Raw genomic sequence first — 19,473 nt, 5'->3', positions numbered from 1 at the left:
TGCTGCAATGTGTCATGTGGTGACACCCCAGTAAGCTGTCTCTCATCAGCCTCTGCTGCGATGCTCCCTGCTCTTCCACTCCAGGGAATGATTTTGTACTTGATGCTGCTGGAAGATTAAAGCTGTTCTCATTTCCTACCATAGCCAAATAGATGCATAAGCAAGCTGTTTGATTATTCCACTGTCACTATGGTGGTACAATATTACCTTGCATTTTTGCAATGCTTTACTGTAAGTAGCATAATAGTGGACATTTGCAAGTCAAATGCAGAGAATAGGTGGAAGAGAGGTTAAGAAAGGTAGATTGAGGGGCTGTTTAAAAATAGAAGCCCTTATTTTGCAAATTACCATGAATCCAGTGTGTTTTGTCCAGGGCAGGAGGTGATATGAACATTAGGAAACCTTATTCTACTAGTGGAAAAAAAATCATCAGGATTCATTATCCCAGGAGTCCTTAAGAACCAGTGACATTTTTTCCCTTTCCCCTGATATTGCCAGCCTGAATGAGCAGAGTAAAAAGGATATGCCAGTCCAAGAAGATACAGTGCAATATAGTTGATTTTTATATACCATTCCTCATACAGAGTGCCACAAAACAGTTCACAGGGACAGAAATATAATACTTTACAAAGCTTGGCGCAGTGGCTCCCAGAATGGCACAAAGGGAAAATGACGTATGGAAATGTAGCCAAGAAAAAGGAAGAACTGCAATTTAAAAGGCAGTAAAGATGCAGGTAAGTATCCTTGGGGACAAGTCACAATGAAGGATGCAGCAATAGTGTTTAGTGTCAATCCCGGACGAAGACAGCAATTGATGAACAGAATTAACTTGGAGACGTAAGTGATCACTAGCAGGCAGGCTAACCTTTTGGCATCAGGCTCATTCCAAGGAGAACTTTCTGCATCTTCAGCAGAGTTTCATATCTTCTGTTTCTCACTGTTGCTCCAGTCCTGACTACAAAGCAAGCATTTCAACTGTGACAACCAGTCTCTAGTAGGCAAGCAAGAGGTCCTGAATATGATCTGACATGACATATCCCCAGAAACTCCACACCTAAACTGCAGAGGTCACATTTCTTATGATCCCTGCTCCATACTTGCACTGCATTTCAGCCTAAATGATCTGGGTAAATCTGAGGGTGGAGTGAATTTCCTTAGAGAAGAATGTTGCATTGCCACTGAACCTCTTTTTGTCTTTTTAAGCATGCCAGTTTATAGAATGAATAGAATCAATGATAAAGCTTTTCCTTAACAGCATGATTTGGGGCTACGTGCTTATGGATAACTTCCTGTGGGGGAAAATTCCATTAAAATAGTATGCCTGGAAAAAAGCTAGATCTTCCTCCCTCTCATGTGATTGTTCTATGTGCAAGAAAGTTTTTTTTTCGAGTAGTGAAGGAGGAATGTCAACTTTTTCTTACCTGCAGCCTGAAAACAGCCCCCCTTTCCCCCCCCCCATCAATGATAAAAGGAGAAAGGAAAACCATTCCCTCTGCTGTATTCTACTGTGCAGTGGAAATGGTATTCAGTTGGGGGCAAATGCAAGCAACAAATCATGCCAACTGTGCAGGAATGTTAAGTCGATCATTATGCATACCGTATTGCAGAGGTGAATCCAAGAAGCTAGTTGTGATTTGGCTGTGAGAGATCAGACTTCATCATAGTCATTCCAATGGTCTTCTCCTGGATTTCTTCCAGTCCAACAAGGATATCTTGTTTTATTCCCCAGTTTTATTCCCCATTCCTTCTTTCCTTAAATTACTGGTTGTAATCCAAAATCAGTTATTTGAGCTTTTTCTGGATTGTATGAAATTGCTTCTTCTCGCTAATTTGCTCTTTATTCAGTCCTTTCTCACGAATTGCTGTTTCAGAATTAATGAGGTCGGCTAGTGTTCTGCCAGTGGTGAACAAGGAAAGAAAATATATATATATATTTTTAAAAACCCATCATTGTTGATTTCTCCTTTACAGTAGATTCATAAATGCATGATCAGCAGGGAATTCTTCCAGCAGCTTCAGTTACAGTGTTTCCCTGTATCTTGTCTGATAGGGGGTGGGTGGGCTCTCTCATGTCTGCTTGACTGATAAGGGTGGATTAGCCATTCTTTTATAATTACTGCACAATATTGGGAGGGGGGGCAGGTGCCAGAATATTTTACACTTGCAGAATCTTTGCAACGTGCTAAGTCTCCTACAAAGCGCCGATTCTCATGCTGGAAAAAGATCTCACTTTTTATGTGAGATTTTGAGCATTACATCATTTGGCGCAATTGCATAAAGGCTGTGATGGTGAAAGAATGGTAATTTATATAGCATCTTGGAGTGCTCAAAGCACTTTGTATAAATGATTGTGGTGATCCTTACAGCGATGTTTTAAAGTAGATGGGTATTTTTATACCTCTATCACAAATGAAAGGGCAGAGGCTGTGAGCGAGTGGCGTACTTAGGGCTACCGATTGGATTCCTGGCAAAAGTCACATTTGAACCAAGGGCTTCCGGTCTCACAGTGCAGAGCTTCTAGATTATAAGAACTTGCTTTTCATACAAATGCACAGTATCTGCACCCGGAGGCCTTTTACATGCCCTTTACATGCCCTACAGTACAATCCTAAACAGAATATCACCCTTCTAAACATATTGACTTTAATGGATTTAGAAAGATATGGCTGTACTCAGGACTGTACTGATAGTGGCTCAGGGTTCAATCAGACGACATATTTAAATTCCATCCATACAATGCAAATTGCAGTTTCGTACAGCCTCTGTTTGACTCAGGGCCATGCAGGGAAGGGAAAGGAGTTCTTGCTTTCAACTTCCACTTGCCTTCTTAACTCAAAACTGGGCACCTTAGCTTGTTATTAGCACTATAGATTTTCTTTAAATGTGTTTTCAAAAGACACATATTTTCTCCCTGTTCTTTCATCTGCTCTGACCAAGCAGTAATATCAGGGCTCTCACAGGAAAGGGAAGGCAATTGTAAGCTGCTTTGAGATTCTTTGTGGTAGAGAAAAGTGTCATATAAGAACCAACTCTTCTCCTCCTCCTCTTTATGTCGCCCTTTTACAAACAGCAGAGGTTGATGAGTTAAACCATCTCTTTCTTTTCCACATGACTCCAGGGCAAACTGAGGCAAACATTTCATTTTATGGACGTAACATGCCCTGGAATGTCCCTCTCCTGTATTTTAGCCCTTTGCTACTTTCCTAATAGGCCATCTGTGAAAAACCGTCTTTGTACTTCTAAATCTAAAGCTAACTTCTGGTACTGTGATCTACATGCCTATTGAGAGATAAGAGATGTGGAACAGGAACTTTTAAGCTCCCTGACTATGGACTTCCTTGTCCCAGAAAGTCTGACGGCAAGAAACGTAAATGGTTTTATTAAAAGGGCACTGGGTGTTTTTCTTCCCGGAAAATGTTTAAGTCAAGGTAAACACAGAAAAAATGAAACTTAACACCCATCTGCTTTCCAGTAGTTACCCACAATGTAGTGCAGTGACAGTTCATGGAATCTTCCGCCCATTCCAGATCCTTGTCCTAATAAAAGTTGTGGCCTTTTACTCTCTTCATCCATTGTGTTGGCTGTCTTTATTCCCTGTGCCCTACCTGATGGAATGAGTTCCCGGAGGAGCTGCAGGCCCTCGGAAAAGGCCCTGGTCGAGGCCAGGCTAGCATCCCTGGGGCCAGGAATAACTAGCAGATTGGTACCAGCCGAGAGCAGAGCTCTGCCAGGGACATGCAAGTGTAGCACGTCCAAAATGTGATGTGGAATAGAGGGCTATGGTATAAAGCTGAATTCAGTGAATGAGTTTTTTTTAAAGCTGACTAAATACAGAGATGCCAGAGATAATCAAGTCTACCAACTTTCTCCATCATCTTCCTTACTGTCAAGATATAGGTGGGAAAAATAAGGGATATTAATAAGGAGCTGTACATGAACTGTTCACAAGATTCATGTGGCCACATTTGGTCAACCTAACCATTTCTTGAACTACTGACTACACACCATTAGTGACAATTATTACTAATCCTGAGTGGAGTATTAACAAAGGTTTCATGCTGTAGCCCTCTTTCCCTTTGCAGTTTTTCCAATCCTGTGGAAAACAGTGTCTATTATCTTTTTCTAAGGTAATGATTTCATCTGGTAATCGTGTTGCCTCATTGTAACACTTATTCTGGCGTTTTCTTTGTGTCCCGCGACGTTACCACTTAAAGTCGCCAGCTAATGCTTTGTGCCAGGGAAAAAAATAATTTGTGTTTCCTACCAGTATAAATCCCTAAGATGACAAGAGCATTCTTTCCATCTCTCTATGTACAAGATGAAGAGATGCAGAATTCCCACAAAAAATGAAAAAAGAAAACTGGAGAACTAACTCAGGTTATGCAAGCTGTCAGAGCCCCACTTCAAGGGACTCTCACCAACCTAGAGAAAAGCTTAATTGGACATGGGTTTTTACAATTATGCTTCTATGCAGTTACTATACATTCATTTTGGCATGCGTACAGAAGAAATGGGCTTCACAACATTAGTCACCTGATACTGTCAGGAATGAAGTGCCACTACCTGATGGGGGACTGATGTGAAATCAGCATAATTGATATCATATTGCAGCAGCCAGCAAAGAAGAAAAGGTATTTCTAAATTCTGCAGCTGCAGCACAGTTATCTGTTAGCATGAAACTTGATCTGTTGGTAGATGCAACAAGGTCCATCTTTACTTGAGCTCAAGGGAACTACTTTGTGAATGTTGTATTTCTGTCCATGATGGATATACTGCGGAAATCTTGTGACCAAGAGACCCATGAATTCAAAACTCCTACAGGTCACTAGCAATTGTCCATTATTTTCTTTGGTGTGGGAACTACATGTTTGTGCCACATTTAATACATCATGACCTTAGAGAGATCACCAACATATAAGGAGGGACTCATAGAAGGTAACAGTTGTCAAGTCTTGAATACACTCATCACTGCAATCCTAAGAAGACTCCAGAGTGCTCAGAAGGCTATAACTGTTTAGGGTTGCCTGGTTAGTCTTGGCTTGTGTGATGTGTAATGTTTATCATCTGATTGCTGCCTGCAACCATCACTCCTCTGCCTATTACTAAGCATTTGAAAACTGCCATTAATCTATGGATCTAATCCATTAGAGTAGCTATATCCTGTCTAGAAAAAGAAGTAATTGCATCCTGACATAGGCTATTGCAAAACAGTGTGCTATGCACTATATGTACAAATACACCAGCGCCTTTCAGCCCTTATAGGACCTTCTTCAAAGGTCTGATTTTAACACATACCAGTTCACACATATGAATTATGTATAGCAGCCAATAAAAGCACCAAAGAAAGAGCCGTAAAGTACCAGAGTCACTTATAGCTTCAAGTCACAGTTCTCTCGGAACTCTTTCGTCCTCAGCTACCTCACAGAGTGCCTGGTGTGACGAGAGGAAGGGAAAGAGATCGTAAGCCAATCTCTTTAGGGTAGAGAAAGGTGAGGTATAAAACTTACCTTTAAAGCAGTATGGGAAAAGATTGCAAGAAAGCAAATTTCCTTTAGAACTTGTCTGCTGAACTTATTCTACAGATTTTGCAGGTTATTTTTCAGGTGTTCCCTGTAAGAGCTTACATTCTTTCTTTTTTAAAATTAAAAATAGAATTGTTGCATGTTTTTACATTATTAAAATGCTACAAAATTGGAAATGTAATCAAATGACGGCACAGACAATAGTAGAATAGACGTTAGAGTGTACACAGTGTCATTTGTGGCTTTCAGAGTCTAACTGAACACCAGGGTATTGAAATGAGAGAATAAAAACAAAGAAATCTGAGGCATCCTACTGGTTACTAATTCCTTCTACTCTGCTACCTGTGTAAAATGAAAGGATGCTGGGTATTACTAAAGAAGCCTTTTGTGATTCTTAATGTCTATATGCACAATTACAAATCAAACATATTCACATTATTAACTTTTATAAGTTTATTAGTCTCAGTGCTAATGAAACCATTCATCCTTTGCAAATGCACATGGCTCCCTAACAAAACTTCAGTAGATGGGAAAGTAGTTAAGTGAATGGGTCCAAATATTTATGCCAAATTCTATTTGCTGCAGCAAGGAGAGGAGACCAAATTGCTTTTAAGCAGCTCTTTTCAACCAGCACACAAATGCAATCATACACTGTCCACAAGATGTGTTTTTATGGAGTCAGACGTTTTTGCTAGAGAGGCGCATTACATAAAAGAAAAAACAAAGAAGAAACAGAAAAAGTAAAAAATATGTAACTAAAGATGTAGAAGAAAAAAAGAAAGAAGCTTCCAGTTTTATCCATGATAAATACAAAGCAAATTACCCATATATACTTGAGCATAAACCAACCTGAATTTTAGCCAAGGCACCTAATTTTAACACAGTATCAAGGTAAGTGGGACCCTCACATGAGTATAAGCCTAGAGGGGCATTTAAAAATGTGCTGAAAAAGTAGGCTTATACTTGAGTATATACAGTACTTATCTGTACACTGAGAGCCAGCTTGGTCTAGTGGTTAGGAGCACCGACTTCTAATCTGGTGAGCTAGGTTTGATTCCCTGCTCCTCCACATGCAGCCAGCTGGGTGACCTTGGCCTCGCCACAGCACTGATAAAGCTGTTCTGACCAAGAAGTAATATCAGGGCTCTCTCAGCCTCACCTACCTCTTGCAAGATGCTCCGTCTTGCCTTCAGTTCTTGTAGAGAGTCGCTATAAGAACATTCCCCTTACACTGAGACAATGTTTTTGTGGGAGTGGCGAAATTGATACAAGAGAGCATATATTGTTCCACTGCCCTGCTTATGTAGACATTTGAAGCAACTTAATTGAACCACTCCTTTAAAAGTTGCCAGAACATCATGATGTAGATCGAGCAAAGAGGCTGCTAAGTGATGAGTCCCCCCAGGTGACAACTCAGCTGGCTAAGTTTTGTGCCGCTGCCATAAAAATCCGATGCTCTAGCATAATTTTAAGCTCTATTTTATTATCTGTTTTAAACTGCATTATATCAAATGACCATATTCTTTTGGTCTTTTATGTATTAACTTCATACAACTTGGTCTGAACGACAGTAATAAAGTTTGAACTGAACACCTACCTCTTGGGGTATCTGTTTTGGGGAGAGAACAATTAAACCCCCTCTTTTTTCTATGAACTTAATTTTCCCATTAGCTCTCAAAACCATACACCTTCTGTTTTTGTTCATGCAAAAAGTATAAGAGGTTTCCAATTAGCAACAAATACAGCTGTTGTCTTTTCTCTAATTCAGCCTTTTAAAACCTTTTATCCATGGAAGAGCCCCTGAAATAATTTTTCAGACTTCAAGGAGCCCTGGGAGTGATGTCAGCTGGCCATGGCCTTTGCTATGCCCCAGAAGTGACACCATTACCTTTAGCCCTCCTTTTGCCCCCACTCTCCACTTACTATAGTAGCTCTGCCTTATGTAGGCCAGAAAAAGGAGTAGGAGCTGAGAAGGCAGCCCAGAGCTCCTCATCCCACACTACTTCAGAGTTCCTGCAGACCCCCTTGAGAAGTCCTGTGAACCCCCTGGGACCACAGACCCCTGGTTGGGAATCCCTGCTCTAATTAAAGAGGTACATTAAGGCCATTTTTCAACCATTCTTCCTTTATGGGTAATAACAGACTTTTCTATTTTCAGCATATAACAGTCTCGCTACTGTAATCATATACAAGAACAACGTTCCATGTCTTTTTAAAGTTATTTATATATTAATCCCAAAAGGAAAGTATCTGGTTTGTATATTGTCTTTAAAATCTTCTGAATTGATGCCTATATTAGTATCAAAATTTTGCATCTGCTTTATCATGCAAGTTTACCTTGTTCTGACTCAGTTTCATATTTAAGCAAAAGATACGGTATAAAAATGTGAAACTTATTAAATGCCAAGCACTGTGTGAAAATTGGTATAAAATGTTTTATAGGTGCTATGTGACACCTATGATTATTAGCAAAGTGTTCAAGCAGACTAATGGTAAATGTTGGAAATGTCGAGATCTTTTTCCCATATGTAAATTGAACAAAACATTTCGGATAAAAGTTCATGATAAATTGCAAACTGTGTTTAAGTGTAACCCAAAATATATGTTGTTAAGCATTATACCCACAGGTATGCTGAAACGGGGTGCTGAATTCTTCCATACAACAACAGCAGTAAGACTCATCATTGCCATTGGTTGGAAGCAATAGCATTCTCCCCACATGGACTAATGGAGAATGAAACTTTAGCCAAGCTAACAGATTTGGTTAACCACAGACCACCAGAAGATTTTCAAAAATATTGGGATGAATATCTGAAATCTTTGTAAAACTCCTTATTTCTGTAACTTTGTAACTTTTCTGAACTATTGTTAAAAAATAAATTATTACTAATTTTTTTTTGCCTTCTTACATAGCCACCCTTTTTGTTGTTTATATATCCCATAGATATTGTAAATATATTTGTATATTTTAAATAACCTCTCAGGTATTTTTACTGCTTTTAAGGGATCTTCCACAGTTAAAACCAAGTCACCTACAAGGCTTTCAATTTAGTCTCTTTTTAATTTACACCCCCCTCTCATTTTATCCCCTGTCTTATAACTTGATATATCTTGATATCATAATCAAAATGAGACAATTCGGACAAAATGTGACAACCAGCCACAAATTAAAGATCAAATCCAAAGTGCAGACTGCAGTGAAGATCCAATGAATGGCGCCAAAGAAAACATGGCTTAAACATATCAAAGAGGACCTTAGAAAAAAGCAATTGACTATCCATATGGCCAAACCTACTGCCACCAATCGCTAAGAGTAGAAACATATTATAAACAAGGCAAAAAATCCAAAGGTATCTACAGCAGCGTATTGGCTGAGAGACTAACCTGCTCCACCAATTGCCAGCTGAAGGATAAAAAGAAGAACAAAAACTTGATTAATTATTTCCAGAAGTAATATATAAACAAGAGGGGTGACAGTGAACAAGCCTGTCTTATTCCCTTATGAATTCCACATGGATTAATTAAATCTCCAGCAACAATTGTTTGTGCAGACTGTGAAGTATAGATAGATTTGACCCATTTTATAAAATTATCTCCAAAGCTCATGTCTTCTAAAATCTTATAGTGGAAAGTTCCATTCAGATTGTCAAACACTTTCTCTGCATCCAAGAAAATAACTGCTGCTTGCTTTTCATTATGCTTTTCCAAATATTCAAAAACATTCTATTTGTTTTGGGTTTTTCATATCTTCCTTTGATTCTCATGCCTTTGTTTTCTAACGAGAATTTTTTTTTTGCCTTTTGGACACAATTTTGTCTAAATGTCTTCTTTTAAAGCATGTGAAACACCTTCTAATTTATCATAGTCTTCTGTCTCAATTTGTCAATTAAAATTCACAGGATCACAGAATCATAGAGTTGGAAGGGGCCATACAGGCCATCTAGTCCAACCCCCTGCTCAACGTAGGATCAGCCCAAAGCATCCTAAAGCCCAAAGCATCCTTAAGAAAGCGCAGTCTTTTCTTTCATGTAGAATTTTGCTAGGAATTTCTTATAATACAGTTACATCAGTATTTTCTGATTTTAATCTTGTATTGAAATATTGTTGATTTCTTTATGTTCTTTCTGAGAAAATGTACCATGATGTCCCTTTAGAGTTTCTTTATTTTAGCAAATTTTGAATTATGCTGAAACCTTAAATAGTTCTTTCTCTCTTAATTCCATTAAATCAAGGTTGTCCAGTTCTCTTAACATGTCTTTATTTATATCATTTGTCTTATTTTCCAAGGTGTGTCTTTTAGGATTAATTTGAGTTACTTCTACAATTATTTAAAAATTTAAAATATCAAATTTTTAAAATTTTCATTCAATTCCCTCCAAATTACTTCTTTCCAGTCTTTCATTTCATTTGGAATTTTTATAAAATTTCCCTTTATGCTTGTTCTCATTTCTTCAAACATTTATTGTAACAAATCAACTGTAATCAATTTTGGTTGTTCAGCTGAAGTCTTTCTGATCACCACTGTGGATTTTCTTATATATAGCATCATGAATTGTAATACCAATATTCAGCCATAAAATAGAAAAGGAAAAATAAAATCACAGTCTAAATTTTCCAGTTATCTCAACTGAACCAATTACTCCAGTCAGCAGTCTGTTATTTACACTCCTGTTGTTAAGCAAGACATCATAGCTACAGATCTTCTGAGAACCAGTCTTTATGTTATCTTTATTCATCATTTATCATGTATTATTTTTTGATTTATTCCCTGCCACTCCCTGGCCGGCTCATGGTGGGTAACGACGTTTTATAAAATCCCCATTAAAACACCCATTAAAAGACATCAAAAAAACCCAACATGGCAGAAAGCCCACTCCATTAGAGGGGTGGAGAAGGAGGTCTAATGGTGTACTACTCAAACCTGGGGGGGACATCAATTTACCTTGCCGACCCCAGCCTCAACCATAGACCTGGTGAATGAGCTCCATTTTACAGGCCCTGCAGAATGCTGAAAGGATCCCACAGGGCTCGTAGCTCACCCGGGAGCTCATTCCACCAGGTAGGGGCCAGGACCAAAAAGGCATTATAGTATATGTCCAAAGCACAGCAACTAGGGTTGGGCGCTTTGGCGACCAAAGCAGCCGGTCGCTCCCAATGCAGCCAGCACCACGCTGCAGGGGAGGTGTGGGCATCAGTGCTCCGGTGGGCATGTGTGTGCCTGCCAGCACGCTGACGCCTGCACCTCCCCTCCCCCACACACACAGCACAGCACTAGCTGCGTCAGGAACGACTGGCCGCTTTGGGCGCTGAAGCACCCAACCCTAACAGCAACCTCTTTTAATATAAGGCCTTCCAATAATCATTTTTTCCTTAATATTTGTAATTAACCAGCAAATGTTTAAGCTGTTAAATGTTTTTTTTTTTGATGTATGGTTCAAAGGAAAAAATTATCTTACCATAGCTTCTTATTTTGTTTCTCTCAAAGATAAAATCTCCATAAATCAATTAATTACTCAACACATAGTTGGGGAATGTATCTCAACAAGCTTGAAATGTTTTAGACAGGACACAGAGCATGAATAAATGGCTGTTTTGGAGGGGGGCCTTGGCAAGAACAACACATCTTGAGGCTCCTGGAGATGAAGGCTTCTTTGAGAGGGGAGAACTCTGTGGTACTGTGCCCCAGAGAGGTTTCAGGATGGCAATCTCCAGTTGGGATCTGGAATGGTAGGTTATTTCCAGGCAACAGAGATCAGTCCCCCTGGAAAAAAGGGCTACTTGGGAGGGGGGACTTTCTGGCTTTGGATCCCATGGAGGTGCAGGAATGCCAGACTCCAGGTGGTAAACAAAAAGATGTGCTGTGTGGTATTAATTTCTAATAACAATAAACATCAAATAATGAATCAACGTCAACGTTTCTTCCTTCAGTGAAAATATTTAAATGATAGCAAAATTTGCTTAAAGAACTGAACACCTTTCAATCAGGATGTTCTTCAGTTTAATATCAGAGTAAATAAAAAAACAGTTGTATGTTACAATCAAAGATGAATAGATTGGTTACAGAGGGTTTTTCAATTACTGCCTGTATGTCAGCTTTTATCAACTTTTTTACCAATGAGAAACCCCTGAAATATTCTTCAGGCTTTAAGAAAGCTCAGAAGCGGCATCTTTAGGCCTCAGCTGGAGGTAGCATGCTTGCCATTGTTGAGGGATGCCAGCCTCCAAGTAGGGCCTGGAGAACCCCAAGAATTAAAGCTCCTCTCCAGACTGCAGAGATCTGTTTCTCTGGAGGAAACCGCTACTTGGGTAGAGAAGGCTCTGTGACACTGTGCCAGTGTTTAGGGATGCCAGCCTTCAGGTAGGACCTGAAGAACCCCCAGAATGAAAGATCTTTTCCGGACTGTGGAGATAATTCTCCTAGAGGAAAGGACTACTTAGGTGGGGAGGGGTGTGTGGCACTGTACCACAGGGAGGATCATGCCAGCCTCCAGCTGGAACTTGGAAATCCCTAGAATGATAGCTCCTCTCCAGACTGCAATGATCAGTTCCCATGGAGGAAAGAGCTGCTTGGGATGGGGATAGGGGGCTGTGTAGCAGCCCCCTCTACATACACACAGAGAGAGAGAAAACACTGAGGGAGCATCAACCTCTGAGAAGCCATTGGCCAGAAGGTCCAAATTTAAAGGAAAATAATCCCATAACAGTCAATGAGTAAGTAAAAAAAAGACTTACATCATTCTCCTGCAACAGCTTCTTCTAAGTGTGCTCCAGCTACAACTCTGTAACACAGTGGCTATTTGTACAGCTTGGTATGCTGGTTAAGATGTGTCAAGTAGAATTTGATTCTCTGCTCCTCCAGCAGAGTGACCTTGGACCAGCTGGGAGGCCTTGGGCTAATTACAGTCCTGTTAGAAACTGTTCTCACAGAGCAGTATCTCTCGGGGCCTTTTCGCACAGGGATCTTTGTTGCAAATTGTTTGCGGAATGAAAAATCGCCATTTAAAATAGTGGAATTCGTCGTTATGCATACCTGCCTTTGTAGTGGAATCAGTTGCGTTTTTTAGCGTTTCCCACAGGCTTCCGGTCTCGGCAGAAATCGCTAGAAAGGAAGCGCTATTGCCAAGCTCGTCCCGCCCCTGGCCGTCAAGCAGCCAATGGGCAGCCGTTAGCATGCTCCCAAACAGCCCCTTTCCCTTTAAGAAAGGTTTAAAAAAAAAAAAAAACGACCCATAGCAACGAATCTAGGTAGATTCGTTGCTACGGAGAGACCCATCCAGCTGCCTAATGTGAGCTGTCGTTTGATTGTGTGATCGTTTGCACGCTGCCTCGAGTGATAAAAAAAAAAATCCCCCCCCCTCTCACGGGCCCCATTTTCGGCTGAATTTATTTGTAAAAAATAAAGGGACTTTATTTCAGTAAACGGGCTTTTCAGTGGTTTGTGCTTAGTGACTAAAGGTGAAGGACTGAAGCCAGGGAAGCCTCTAAACAGAAAGAGGCTCGCCGGTGCGTTTATCCCCGCTCGCTCGGAGAAAAAAAAATGGCGATCGCTTCGCCGGAAGTTTGGAGGAGAGAGCCAGGGGGAGGGACTTTGAAGAACCAGCAACAATGGTAACGCACAGGTCTTTAGCGCTACTGTTGCAGATTGGTTGCAGGAGTGTATCGCTATCCGGAGGGTGAATCCACTTTTCTGGATTCCCCTGAAAGCGCCACAACGAAGCGCTTTTTGCTGATTGGTTTCAGGATTGTTGCAGATTGTCTACGACGTCGTGGGTTATGGCAAATTAGTAGCGTTTCCAAATAGCAACCATTCTGCTACTTTGAAGCCGTGCGAAATGGCCCTCAGAGATTTAACAGCCTTACTAACCTCACAGGTTGTCTGTTGTGGAGAGAGGAAGGGAAGACTATTATAAGCCACTACCAAACTCCTTTCAGCAGTGAAAATCTGGGTATAAAACCAGCTTTTCTACTGGGAAGTTGCTACTGGGAAACAGTGTCTCCCCCTTCCAAATGTCCCTGTAGCCTCATTGTGCTTCTGTGCCCCATTTACAGTTTCCCCATCTTCTATGCCATTAACCTCAAATTTGCTTTGTTGTGATGGACTTGGAAAGATTGCAGCAAGACCATGGTGGTATCCATATGGAAAGGAATAGTCTACAGCTTCCCAGTCCCACCCATATCAGCATTATTTTCCATGTTTCAATTGTCTGTGATAGTTACCACAAAGCATTCTTCCCTTCTCAGATTGCAAACCTCACATGACTTTCTCATGAGTAAACATTCCCAGAGCAGAGGGTTTTCCAAGGCACCCTTGGTCCCAGAGGGTCAGCAGGGAGATTTTGGGGGGGGGCATCCCACACTCCAACCCCCCCCCCCACTCAAGAAGGCACACAGAGGCTATGCTAGGAGGCAGCTCACTCTCCCCCATATCCTCCATGGCAACTTACTGGCAGCAGGGCATGCTCTGAGGCTTTTTCCACTCAGCAAACTCCTGAAATTGGTAGGAAGCTGGAGGTGGAGAGCTGATCCCTTATTAGCCTTTCCTGGCTGAGAACTCCCTCCTGATTGGGGCTAAACTACCAGGGTGGGCAATTTCTGGCTGATGGCCATGACATACTCATGAGTAAACATTCTTAGGGCAGAGACGTTTCCTGGCTGTTTGCACACAATTTGACCTGACTGGCCTTCATTGGCAGAGTGCAGTTTGAACAGATTGAGCCTCATTGGCAGAGTGCTCTTTCTCTATTGGCAGCACACCCCCAGGGAGGGCCAATCATGTAGGGAGTGAGTTGTCTGCATGCAATTTGAACGGATTGGCCATCATTGGTAGAGTATAATTTAAATTGATTGGCCCCTTATTGTCATGGGGAGGGCCAATCAGGTAGGGAATGAGTTGTCATCTTGTACTTTATTATATTTAGTGATAGTGATGATGATGATATGGAGCCTTTGGGGAGAGCAGTATATAAATGCAAAAATAAATAAATAAATAAATATAACTTTCAACTAGCAAAACCCAAGGATGTACACACAGTCCTTGGAGAGGTGAGACCTACCACAAGTTCTTGAGCCTTGCCCTCCTTGGCTGATAAATTCTGCCAGGGTTCTAGCTGAAAAGCTTCCTTGAGGGTAGGAATTATGACTTTTGTATCTCAGCTCCAGGGGTTCTTGGAAGAGACTGATTTACTGGACCTATTTCAATCTTGCTTCAGTTTGCGAAAGAACAGTGACTTCTTTGGTTGTCTTGGTTGATGTTCTCTACTGAGAATTAGATAGAAATAATATTAGTTCTGCTGGAACTCTCAGTGATCTTTGATACGGTCATCCATAGTATCCTACTGAGTCACCTCTCAGCACTGGGCCTGGGAGGCATCATATTATGGTGATTTGAACCTACCAAGGGATGAGAAAGGAATTAGTATCAGAGGTGCTCTGTTCCATGGCTAATTATCTATGTTGATTCCAAAGGGTTTGATTTTATCCCCCTTGCTATTTAATATCTTTGTGAAGCTGCTGGGAGATGTCATCAGGAGGTTTGGACTATGGTGTCAACAATATGAGGATGATAGCTATCTTTCTTTCTCACCTAATTCCAAAGATGCTGCTGATTTTCTGAACTGGTGCTTGAAATCTGTAATGGGCTGGATGAGGGTGGAGAAATTGAAACTTAATCCTGACAAGACAGACCAGGATATCTGGTAGCTCAGGGTAGTTGTAGGACAGTCTTCTCCCAGATGTTCCTGCCAGGGAATTAAAATCACAGGGACCCTTCTGACTGTCCCATTGATCAAAGAAGCTTGTTTAGTGTATACAATAGCCTTTTCAGTGGCTTCCCGCAAAAACTGAACCTTTTTAAGGAGGAGCACCTCCCTCCACTATTTTCAGTTTTTAGGAGGCAGTTGAAGATGGTTTTATTTAGGACTGGATTTTAACAACTTACCAGGACTCCTAAATTGTGATTACAGTTTTCTGTGCATTTCATGTATTCTACTTTATGTACTTTATATCTATTTTGTATGTTATCTGTTTTATGTATTCTATCTATTTTGTATGATGTCTCAAGCCCTGGAAGGAAGGAAGGTGGCTAATAAAGACTTTAAATAAATGGATGCATAAATAAATAATCAACATGAAATTCCTTTTTAAAAACCTTGAATCCAAATTCTGAAACAGTACCCACATATACTGGGGGTTCTTTGTTTCCTTTTTCCAAATGCATGTCCCTAGACAGTACTGTCTCTTGATGGGATATCCCAGCCTTGTTTGATCTAATCAGATTCTGGAAGCTAAATAGGGTCAGCCCTGGTTAGCACTCGAATGGGAGACAACTGAGGAATTCCAGTGTCACTACAGAGAGGCAGGCAATGGCAAACCTCCTCTGGCCTTGAAACCCCTATAGGGTTGTCATAAATCAGCTGTGACTTGATCAGCATGATCAGAACCAGCCAAAAGGTAACAGAAGCTGCATCTGATGGAATCTTATCTGACCCCCAGGAAATCACACCCAGCTCTGTTCTATCATCCAGCTCTTACGAGAGCAGAGCAAAGCCTGTGACATCCATGAAAGAGAGAGAGAAGGGAACATATGGCTGTAGCTGAGGGACTCATCCCAAAGCCAGGCCAGATGCAGACTCAGGAAAAAAAAAAAACCTGGCTGCAAACCAACTCCAGCATTTGGGAAGCACTGCAGCACAGAAATGCTCCTCTGCATACATCTGCTTGGTTTTTAATGGTCTCTTTGCCCATCGAGCACTGAGCTATACTTTGGCCGGTGATTATGATTTGTTTTAGTTTTTCTTCTCCTGACTGTTTAGTGTGCCTTTTGTCTGCTCAGATGTTTTAAGAGTTTAGTGATTTTAATGAGTTGCCAATATAGTATGCTTTTTGTAGGTGCATTTGAGTGTCAAACCTGTGAGCACTTAGTGAAATATTTACAATTGATTTCTCTTAGTTGAAGGGCTAGTTATGTTTCTCTTTTGCTGTTGGTTTCCTCTATAAGGAATACCCATGTATTCTCAGGATTCTAAACTCTTAGTATCAATGCCCCCTGTCATCAAACTGTAACCCCTCTCCCCCCCCCAGCTACAATTGTGCATGAACTGAAAGTGAGAGTGTTTTTTTTCTTTTTATTATGTGAAGAGAAACTCTTTCTCTTGATTTTGCTGCTGTTTATTTGCTTCCTTAGCAAGAAAAGAAAGACTGCGTAAATTATCTCCAGTTTCCTCATGATTTCTACACAGACATATGAACATTGTATCTGTAGTAAAATATGTATCAGTACAAAACAACAAAAACATTCTTACACCAGTGAAGTATTTATTTTAAAAAACAGAGAGAAAAAGAGACATCTTAATCCTATTAATGGTAAATTAAATTACCTATTGTGGAAAGCAAATAAGGAAGAAACATGTGAAGCATGCAGTTAATTATGATACCAAGTGAAATATAATATTTATGCTCTCCCTGTGTAGCCTGAACAATTTTTCTGTCACTATCTGTGAGTCACGCTCTGATTGAAGGCTTGAAACTGATGAGAGAGAGAGTTCGCTGGCATGTCTGCCCTGGAAATTTCATTCGGAAGATCATTAGTGTTACAGGAAATATCACTGTCTTTCTTTTTTAAAGAAAGGATAAATGATTAAGAAAAATCTTCGATGAATGAATGGACCCCAGCAGTAACAATTGCAAAGAAAATGTACTGGCGTTCGTACTGACTGTAGGGAAGCAACAAGTTGGTGATTTGGCCTGACATGCAGTCACTTGAAGTGCAAATATAGCCACTCCATATTTCAGGGACAGCATACAGTAAAATTAGCTACCATGCATGTACAATTGTTAAGAAACATACCAGAGGATGACTGCAACAAGAAGAAGAGTTGGTTCTTATATGCTGCTTTCCTCTACCAGAAGGTCTCAAAGCAATCACCTGCCCTTTCTCCACCCCACCACAGACACCCTATGAGGGAGGTGAGGCTGACAGATCCCTGATATTACTGCTCGGTCAGAACAGCTTTATCAGTGCTGTCATGAGCACAAGGTCCCCCAGCTGGTTGCATGTGGAGGAGAAGCAGGGAATCAAACCCGACTCATCATATAAGAAGTCCGCACTCCTAACCACTACACCAAGCTGGCTACAAGGTGGATAGTTAGCCAGCTAAAATATCTATGGTGAGAACTTGTACCTTTCACATATTATTGGTTGGAGGGGTGGGGTAAAAATTTGCTTTGTTCCCTAGTCAGACAATATGGACATGTAACCACCACTTAACAATAGTCCAGGGCAGGGGTAGTCAAACTGCGGCCCTCCAGATGTCCATGGACTGCCAGCGAATCCCGGCAGGGACTCCTGGGAATTGTAGTCCATGGACATCTGGAGGGCCGCAGTTTGACTACCCCTGGTCCAGGGAACCAGGGAACATGCTACAGCTGCATACTGAGAATTCTACTGGATTGTTTCTAACTGGTGAAGAACGTAAGAGACCAAAGTGCAACCACAATACCTTTCATTTAAGTAAGGAAGTAAGGAATCCAAGTGAAATTACTTCCATCATTGGGAATGCCCGTGAAAATTCAGAAGATCTAGATATTTGTCTACATGGAGATCTGGATGAGATTTTTTTTTTTTTACAAAAATGAAGTGCATGATAAAAGAAGGTAAATCCTCTCCCCTCCCATGTCTATTTACCTGTGCTCTACTATTTGAAACATTTCATTTTCTCTGAGCAATCTCATTTGCTCCTGGATGGATAATAGGGAGTTAAATTAGGCATGGCCTTTTTGGCTAAAGAGCATTAGGAAAAGGATAAAGCACAGAGTAAAATGACCCAGGCTAGCCCAGAACTCAGAAGCTAAGCCCTGGATCGTATTTGGAAACTTCCAAGGAACTCCAGGGTCATTATGCAGAGGAAGGCAATGCCAAACCATCTCTGTTAGTCTCTTGCCTTGAAATCCCAATGGGGCTGCCACAGGTCGACCGCAGCTTGATACCACTTTACACACACACACACACACATACACACACACAGAGAGAGAGAGAGAGAGAGAGAGAGAGAGAGAGAGAGAGAGAAGAATGCTGAATTGTATGAACCCAGTACATACAATTCTTGGATCTTCACTATAGTGCAAATTGATTTGCAATAGCCACAGGAGGAAATTATCACAACATAATACTGTATTTTCTTCATAAGTTAAGTCCATGGCAAACAGGGATTCAGATCTCCCTCCCTCCCTCCCTCCCTCGGTGTGTGTGTGTTCCAAAGTCTATCCAAAAGGAACAGATACTCCAATTTTACAGCTTGGATTTCTGCTTCTAGCCCATTTATGTCATGGCATTATATATTTACATGAGGTGTTCAGAATGTCTGTTTAATTAGTAAACCAAGGCAATTATTCCAGACTCCTGCATTCCTGATTGTGAGTCCCAATCTGGCAGTAAAGTTGCATATGGCACTGGATTATTCTGTACTGCACGAGGTCTCGTTGCCAATTTTCTATTGTCTTCTTCTGTATTTTTTAAAATATATTGTATCTTATTCTAATCTGAACATGGGCCTCTTTTGCTTTTGCTTTTAAATCCTTTGCCTCCTCTCCTTGCCTGCATTTGTCATGCATGCCATTATTCGATTCCCTTCTCCTCACGAAGAAAGCTAATGCCAGCATAGATACAGCCTGCAAAATAGGTATGGGAAACATGCCAGAAGGCTTCTCACCAAGGAGTACAGCTGCTGTCCTCCCTCTGAAGAATAATTCATCACCTCCTTGAAACACTCTGTCTTCATTGGCTTACAAACACAGAGCTGCAGAACCTGTAGGTGAATCTGGTTGTTCTGTGGAGTTAACATCATGTACTCCGTGGCACCCTGCCACTGGGATATCATTTCCACTGGGTTTTGTTTCTCAGGGAATTTTTTTTTTTATGAAGTGCATTGGTTCCTGCAGTCTTGAATTCCCCATT

General features: G+C 40.9%; 1 long non-coding RNA gene across 1 annotated transcript in view; it reads right to left on the bottom strand.

Moving 5' to 3' along the window:
- Positions 1-550: 550 nt before the first annotated feature.
- Positions 551-19,473, bottom strand: part of LOC143844257 (uncharacterized) — a 224,843-nt gene continuing 205,920 nt past the window's right edge. Inside the window, exons 3-4 of the long non-coding RNA XR_013233896.1 lie at positions 1,598-1,894; positions 551-955 (exon numbers count right to left, since the gene is read on the bottom strand). This is a non-coding gene — a long non-coding RNA (uncharacterized LOC143844257). The remainder of the gene's footprint in view (positions 956-1,597; positions 1,895-19,473) is intronic.

This window comes from Paroedura picta, chromosome 9 (assembly GCF_049243985.1).
Source record: "Paroedura picta isolate Pp20150507F chromosome 9, Ppicta_v3.0, whole genome shotgun sequence".
In the NCBI taxonomy this organism is placed as follows: domain Eukaryota; kingdom Metazoa; phylum Chordata; class Lepidosauria; order Squamata; family Gekkonidae; genus Paroedura; species Paroedura picta.
The sequence above is the reverse complement of the archived record's forward strand: the minus strand, read 5'-3'. Positions and strand labels throughout refer to the sequence as shown.